Raw genomic sequence first — 8,341 nt, 5'->3', positions numbered from 1 at the left:
TAATTTTTTTCAAAATTGTACGATACTAATTTACCAATTGGTCCTAGGTAAATTTGTTGTGTTATACGTGAAAATAAAATTATTTTAAAGGGCGAAGTGGTGGTTTGTTTCTTTCAACAAATGAGTTTGAGATAAGAGAATCTAATCCAATGAACGATTCATACGTGATGAAATCTAACTTTGTCACAATTTGAACTTTTTAGGTTGAAGTGTTCATAAAAAAATTTAAGATAGCACGTCCAAAAATCAAATTAAGAAAAGCTAACACACAAAAAAAATCATCGCTTAATCAAACTACTACATAAAGAAATGGAAAAATTAGTATCTGGTCTCTAGTTACTAATGTTCATTGGCTAAGACCGTATTTGTCACATCCCAGCCGGGGGGGACCACTTCCCCGGCCCGCTCCACCACCGTAGCACGATATTGTCCTCTTTGGGCCTCGACCATGCCCGGCCCGAGGGGGACCACTTCCCAAGCCCGCTTCACCACCGTAGCACAATATTGTCCGCTTTGGCCCCGACCATGCCCTCACGGTTTTGTTTCTGGGAAATCACACGAGAACTTTCCAATGGGTCACCTATCCTGGGATTACTCTCGCGCGATCTCGCTTGACTTCGGGGTTCCGATGGAACTTGAAGCCAGTGAGCTCCCAAAAGGCCTCATGCTAGATAAGGATGGGAATATACATATAAGGATCACTCCCCTGGGCGATGTGGGATGTCACAGTATTAGTTTTCAAATTTTGATTGGAATCCCTAGCATTAATGTGATAATGAATTTACATGTTTATTACATATTTTTTTTAAAATAAAAATGAGTAATTGATTTAGAGTTTTAATACTCACACCTTTATTAAACTCCAAATTAATTTTCAATTCAAACATTTCCAAAATAAAAAAAAAAATTAGAATAAGTTTGTACCATTTAGTTTTTTATAAAAAGATTCTCAACTTTTTAATCTTAAATGTACCCATTCATATAATTTTCAATTTTTGTAATCTTAAATGTACCCATTATTAAATATACCAATTTGTTATATGTAAAATGTACCATTTTTTTGATATAAAATGTACAAATTATTTATATAAAATGTTACATCCCACATCGCCCAGGGGAGTGATTCGTATATGTATATTCACATCCCTACCTAGCACGAGGCCTTTTGAGAGCTCACTGGCTTCGGGTTTCGTAGGAACTCCGAAGTTAAGCGAGATGGGAGCTAGAGCAATCCCATGATGGGTGACCCACTGGGAAGTTGCTCGTGAGTTTTCAAAAACAAAACCGTGAGGCAATGGTAAGTCCAAAGCAGACAATATCGTGCTACGGTGGTAGAGCAGGCCTGGGAAGTGGTCTCGCCCGGGTCTAGATGTGACATAAAAAGTACCCAATTTTTTAATATAAAACCATTAAAAAAATTAATCCATTTTTAAACTTATATGGGTACATTCTTTTTTTGTTGATTTGAGAATGTATCTATGTCAACTTTAATCGAAGAAATTTACTAATGTTTTATTAAGCCTAATATCTTTTTTATTTTTTTTTATTTTATGTGTTTTGAAGAATGTATCCATAGTACAACAATTTTTTTTTTTTTGTTAATTTTGTTGAATGAACCCATATTTACACACACACACACACACACACAAAATATAATAGGAAGTATAATTTATATTTTATTATTTTTAATCCCGCAAATTATGGGTTATATTTAAAATCTCATTAATATAAACAAATACAAATTTCAATTTTTATTTTTTAATTTTCAAAATATAATAACTTACATTATTACATTAAAGTCAATGACTTCGATAAAAAACTAAAAACAGATAAGGTTTCAATCAAAGAATATTGATAACTAGGGGCCGCATCTAAAGTGTTTCTAAATATATATATATATATATATCCCCATATAGAGCCTGAAAAATATAGTCTCTCATTAAGAGAAATTCTTTTATAAAGCCTCAAAAATTCATCGAAACTCTAAAATTAACTATATCCACTATTTTTCTAACCCCATATAAAATTCCTCATTGCTTTATCCAGCTACCTAACGCGCCTAAACAACGCTAGACCGAGTTTTTTACAACGCGTACGAGAGTCATGAGACCGACCGTGTAGTGTGCAGGAGGGAACACGGTTTTGTTAATTATATTAACGTGTGATGTCTTGTATCCAGGGTGTGTTCTTGGATGTGATGTTTTGTTTCAAGTTTTTGCTTAAAAACTCATCTCTTTAGTAAAAAACAAAGGAGATTGAGAGAATCTTATGGATGTTATTGTCGTTACTGTGGTTAGTAAAAAATTAAAAAAAATAAAAAACAGCTACATTACGAGAGTCACATAACGAGTTAAGTCTTCAATAGTTCGAATTAAACTAAATAATTTAATTTTATATTTATCAGATTGACAAGTAAGTAAAATTAATATTTTTTTAATTTAATCATGAATGTTGGTTTCTCGTATTATTGAATTCAGATTATAGAACAAAAGTTACAAACGTGTACTTAGAGCATCTCCAAATAATACTGTAAAACAACCAAACTCTATTTTAAAGAGCCAAATTTAAGGAAAAAAATCTTGTCCAACTGACTCTATAATCTAGTATAGCAAAATGAATAATCACTCTTTAAATTTACAGAACAACTGTTCATCAGATTAATATTAAAAAAACAAGAAAACTCATGATAGACGCATGAGCAACGAGAAAATGAAGAGAGAAGGTTGTTTTAGAAAATGAGTGAGTTGAGTTTGAATTGTTAATAATAACATATTCAAAATTTTTTAAATAGAAAGTATGGTTAGAGATAAAAAGTTAAATTAAATAGTTAAAATATTATTTTAATACTGTTCACTTATTAATTTAAAGAAAATTTATAGCTTCTTTTGAAAATACTCTTAAACTATTAATTTGACTAAAAAATAGTGGTTCAAGAAAAATATTACAAAAGAAGAAGGAAAAAAAAAAAAAACAAACAACCAGAGAGAATAATATTTCTGAAAACAGTTGTCCAAACTTAATGACATCAGCTGCTGTGCATGGAGATGAAATTTTTTTTTTTAAAAAAAAAACTTAATATTTCATAAAATCAATTACAAGCTACTTTGTTTAATTAATTATATAGTAGTTAGAGAATGTTTATTTTATGTAGGAAAATCAGAAAAGGTTTCAGCAGTGGAGATCTTGGGCTCTGTTGTCACTGGATCTCCTCAGCATGTGGGTGATGACCTGAAAAAGACAAAATGGAATCTTCAATTAATGAATGAGACACTACCCTACATATTTTTTTTTTTAAATTTCCTAATGTATATGCGCGCGCACACACCCACTATAGTTATAGTATGATGTGTTATGGTTGCAGCTAGGGTTTTTGAAAATAAGTGCACCAATATATATGTATGCATCCCAATGCCATTGCCAAGGCCCAAAGATCACAGCAAAAGAATCTACACTAAAGTACGGGGACTTACACAACACGGATGTACTATAAGGCACCGTTTGGTACGTGGGACAGGACGGAACAAATTGGGATAAGGCGTTCCGTCCCACGTTTGGTGCGCCTAAAACGGGTGGAACGAGCTATTCCACGGAACGAGTTTTGGGTGAATTTTCGTTCCACCTCACCCCCCTGGAACGATTCGTTCCACATCCGTGGAACACAAAATTATAACCTCTCCGTCTCCTTCTTCTTCCTCCTTGTTTCCATCCGAGAGCATCTTTGCTCCCGTTCCGTTCCGTTCCGTCCTGTCCTATCCTGTCCCGTCTCATTCTGTTCCGTCCCGTCCTGTCTGCATACCAAACGATACCTAAGCAAAATGCGCAAGTTCTTTTTTTTTTTCGCAAACATAATATTATTGGCCGTGAACACCATATTAATTGTATATTAGTATACTATATAAGTTACTCTCGTAGAATAAAGTTTTACATAATACTCGGAGCCACACATTTGTTATCCCATCTAATCAAGTGAAATATAGGTGATAAGAATGGTTAAAAATTATCTAAACTATGAGATTTAAACTCAGATGCTGAAAATAAAGCACACATTACTTTAGTCAACACGACTATACTTAATTCTGTCATGTGTATAATCATATAAATAATCAAGGGATGTGATATCTATACAATTTTTTTTACTTCTGTAACATCCTTCTAATCTTTGATCGTTGGATTGAATGAATTGAAGAAAATAAAAATAAAAATTATTAAAGAATAAGAAATTAGTACAAAAAAAAAAAAAATTGTGTGGATAGCATGTTCTGTAATCAAAGTCCTTTGTTTGTATGTACGGAATTGGGCCCGTGACAATGGTCGGGATACTGGATTATCATGAAACTTTGCATGGGAAGTTGGGATCTTTCAGAAATGTATAATATTTCGAAAGTTAAAACTTGAAACAGTGAAAAGTGAGCGTGCATGTTAAGGTGGGGTACCTGTGTAACTGTGTTGTCATAATCTTCACTATTTTGTTGTGAAATGTGAACGAGGATCTTCTCCGCATCCTTTTGTTGATGGTTTTTTTTTTTTTTTTTTTTTTTTTTTTTTTTTTTTTTTTGCGAGGGTTCTTTTTGAATTTGTTTTGAGAGGATTCTGAAAATCTTTAAATTATGTTTATTCAACTTAAATTGTGCGGTTTAAAATTATTTTAAATATTTTTATTTAAAATCAAACATGAAAAATACTTAATGAAAACTGACTACACGTTCTACGATAAACGAACACGATTTAAGAATTTTCGAAATCCTCACAAAAAGAATTCAGAAAGGATGCTCATTCGTGAAATGTAATATAGAAAGGGTGAGTGGTCACACGTGTTTATGTTTATGTCTTCACTCGCTTAGTTAGTAATGCTAATAAGCTGATTCATTTGATACTTTAGGGTTTAGGGTACACACAGACACACGCATGATTCTATCCATGCCATGCCCACGGACCACACATATGTACAGCACACGAGCGATTATACGCATCACTAATTGTCAAATTGTAATTCTAATGCAGTTATAATCACGTACTATATAAATGCAAACACTAACTTTTTTTTTTTTTTTACTACACACTAATATTGAATATTAGGTTTAATCAAGTCGATTAGAATAATGTGCTAAAAGTTATATCATTTGCGCTTAAATTTGACTCCTCATCCCCACAGCTTAAACAAATTTATGTCTTGTTTGGAATGAACGATTGAATTGGAATGGATAAACTATTTTAATGTAGGTTAAAAGAAAAAAATGATTTTTTGTGACCAAGTTGAAAGTAGGATATGGATTACTCAAGATGAAAAGTTACCTATAATTTAGCATTGAATATTTTACTCTCGCAGCTCTCCCCAACTCTCCCTCACCAAAACCAAACTCTAGGTTTTTTGCAATCTTACCAGCCATCCCCTTGTTCCAGCTTGGGATCGGCGGCAACCACTCTCTACCCCTCCTCCGAGCCTCTCTCCCTTCCTAACTCTCTACCAACCCCTCCACCTCTATTATTCCATGCAATCCCTCCCTCTTCCCTACGCCTCCCCCTCCCTTGCGTTTCCCCCTTACCTCTCTTAACTTTTATAGTGCCTCCTATCCTCCTCCCTCCCCCATAATTCTTTCCCACCATTTTGTGAGTAGCTTGTCCATGTCTTTGTGCCTCTGCCTAGATCGTAAGCCATGCTCGTTTCAAGGTCATTTCCTTGATTTAGGGATATATTTGTGGTTAGCGTAGGTTTCGTGGTTGCTGGTGGTTGGTATTAACAGTAGTGTAGAGAAGCACATAAATGCAGAAAGAGAATAAAAGAGAGAGAGAGAGAAAGTAATTGATTACATTGATACTGAATTAATCTTTACAACTATGAGAATACAGTTTATATAGCCATCATGACTAACTTGCAGCCTAAGCTATTTAACTAACTAATTTTGGTAACAACTCTAACAACCTTTGGATATTGTTAACATCCCCCCTCAATCTCAACTGGGATTGCCTAGTTTGAGATTGAAGCAGACCATCTAGCAATCAACTTCTTACAATCACAAAAATCAAGGAACACAACATTCTTCGGCAATCGGCCTTCAATGAAGAAAGGGAACAAGAACTGCACTCCGGCAATCGGCCTTAATGGAGTTGCACACAATAACAACAAACAAAATTTTCAAGAACGTTACTCCAGCTATCGGCCTTTGAGGAATAACACACAATATCTGAGACAGAACTTTTCACTTCGACTATCAGCCTTATGGAGGAAACAAAATGCATTCAACACACTCTTGGCAATCGACCTTTTTCGAGTGCACAAATCTGAACAAATCTGAAGTATACGGCTATCGGCCTTGACACTTCCAAAATTCCCAAGAAAATTCTCACTGAGACGTTATCACAAACAGTTGATATGCTGGAAAGAAAATTAGTAATCTAAGACAAAACCTAAGAACTTGAACCTTGAAACCCAGAACACACTGTCCTTACTCCGAATCACTTGCAGACACTTCCTTATCCTTTTCTCTCCCTCTCTGTTCGCAGTTGTTGAAGCCCGGAGACGCAAAAATGGCAACAGGGGTTGATATGGAATCAACAGAGAGATGGAATTTGGGTTCAAGAAAGACGAAAATGTGATCATTCCCAGCTGGGTTTTGGAAGCTCGATCTGAATCCATCAAATGGGTTCTCAAGAAAGAAGAGCCAAAATCTGCAAAGAGGTTGCTTTCGGTGGTGTGCCTGTCGTTGGCGGCAAAGATGAAGGAGTTGGACGTGAAGCTTCCACCACTGTCACAATACGCCGTTGGAGACTACATCTTTCCATGTCATTTTATCGGGATCGATGGCGGCGACATCGTTTCGTTACGTCTACGTCTGGGCTATGGCGTCGGAGGTCCAGGCCTAGCAGGTGGACCTCAAGGCCCGAGACAAAATGGACATCAAGACCTTTTCAATCTACCGGTGGAATCCGGACAACCCGAAGAAGCCGAAGCTCAAGGAGTACAAGATCGACCTCAAGGAGTGCGGGCCCATGGTACTCGACGCCCTCATCAAGATCAAGAACGAGATGGACCCCACTCTCACCTTCCGGCGATCTTGCCAGGAAGGATCTGCGGCTCCTGCGCCATGAACATCGACGGCTGCAACGACTTGGCCTGCCTGACGAAGATAGCGCCGTCAGAGGCAGACGCCTCGATGATCACGCCGCTGCCGCACATGTTTGTGATCAAGGACCTGGTGGTAGATATGACGAATTTCTACAACCAGTACAAAAGCATCGAGTCGTGGCTAAAGCGGAAGACCCCAGCGGCGGAGTTAGATGGAAAGCAAAATTTGCACTGAAACCTAGATGAAATCAAAGAAAACCTATGCGTAATCTCAGAGAAGTTTACATAGAAAGAAAGGAAGAAAGAGCTATTGTATTACGAATAAGGAAATACGCGGAAACGAAAGAAAGTAATGAAGAAAGATAGAAGAGGAATCGACCACCAAGATCCATAGCGTGAGCCTTGGTGGCACTGATACCATATTAACAGTAGTGTAGAGAAGCACAGAAATGCAGAAAGAGAATAAAAGAGAGAGATAAAGTAATTGATTACATTGATACTGAATTAATCTTTACAACTATGAGAATACAGTTTATATAGCCATCATGACTAACTTGTAGCCTAAGCTATTTAACTAACTAATTTTGGTAACAACTCTAACAACCTTTGGATATTGTCAACAGTTGGTTCCACGTCTATCAACTTGTTTCCATGGCAGTGACGCTCTCCTCAACCGATTTGGTGGCTGCCTGCATCCTTGCACACTCAGATTTGATGGACCCACCATCTTTGGTGTTCAAATTTAATGGCACCACTATCTTGTGCATCCACATCAGTTGACTCTGCCCTTTTGTGACTTGATCTACTCATGGATGCAGAAAAGCTCACTAGTGCAGTGATGGTGTGGTCTTGGTTTGTGTCCTGATGAGTTGACTGGTGGTCTGTTTTTCGGAGTAGTGTTTGAGTTTTGTTGCCTCGCCTTATGAAACTTGTCGCCGCGTGTTTGTTGTGGTTGGGTGTTGTCTTCACTTTAAGCGATGAGTTTGTGGTCTCATCTTTAAGATGATTTTTTTGTGGTCTTGCTCTATTGTGATGGTTTTATGTGGCCTCTCACTTCTCCGATAAACTATGTGGTCGCTAGGATAGGATTGTTGCACCTATCGTTTTTGGTGACATATTTGTACTCGTGATGTTTTGTAGGGTAGAACAGTGATTGTGGTAGCCATATAGGGGTTTATTGTAGTTTGTTTCATTGTGCAAATTTACTTCAAATCAATTTGTTGGTCACTAGAGCTAATTTACATGATTCGCAAATTGTGAAGTTCAATGAAATACCAC

General features: G+C 36.6%; 1 pseudogene; it reads left to right on the top strand.

Annotated features, from left to right (window-relative positions):
* Window positions 1–6,560: 6,560 nt before the first annotated feature.
* On the top strand, window positions 6,561–7,298 carry LOC103948620 (annotated as a pseudogene).
* The last annotated feature ends 1,043 nt before the right edge of the window (window positions 7,299–8,341 follow it).

The sequence above is a fragment of a genome, unplaced genomic scaffold, assembly GCF_019419815.1.
Source record: "Pyrus x bretschneideri cultivar Hongxiangsu unplaced genomic scaffold, Pyrus_bretschneideri_v1 Contig37, whole genome shotgun sequence".
NCBI classification, from domain to species: Eukaryota; Viridiplantae; Streptophyta; class Magnoliopsida; order Rosales; family Rosaceae; genus Pyrus; species Pyrus x bretschneideri.
The sequence above is the reverse complement of the archived record's forward strand: the minus strand, read 5'-3'. Positions and strand labels throughout refer to the sequence as shown.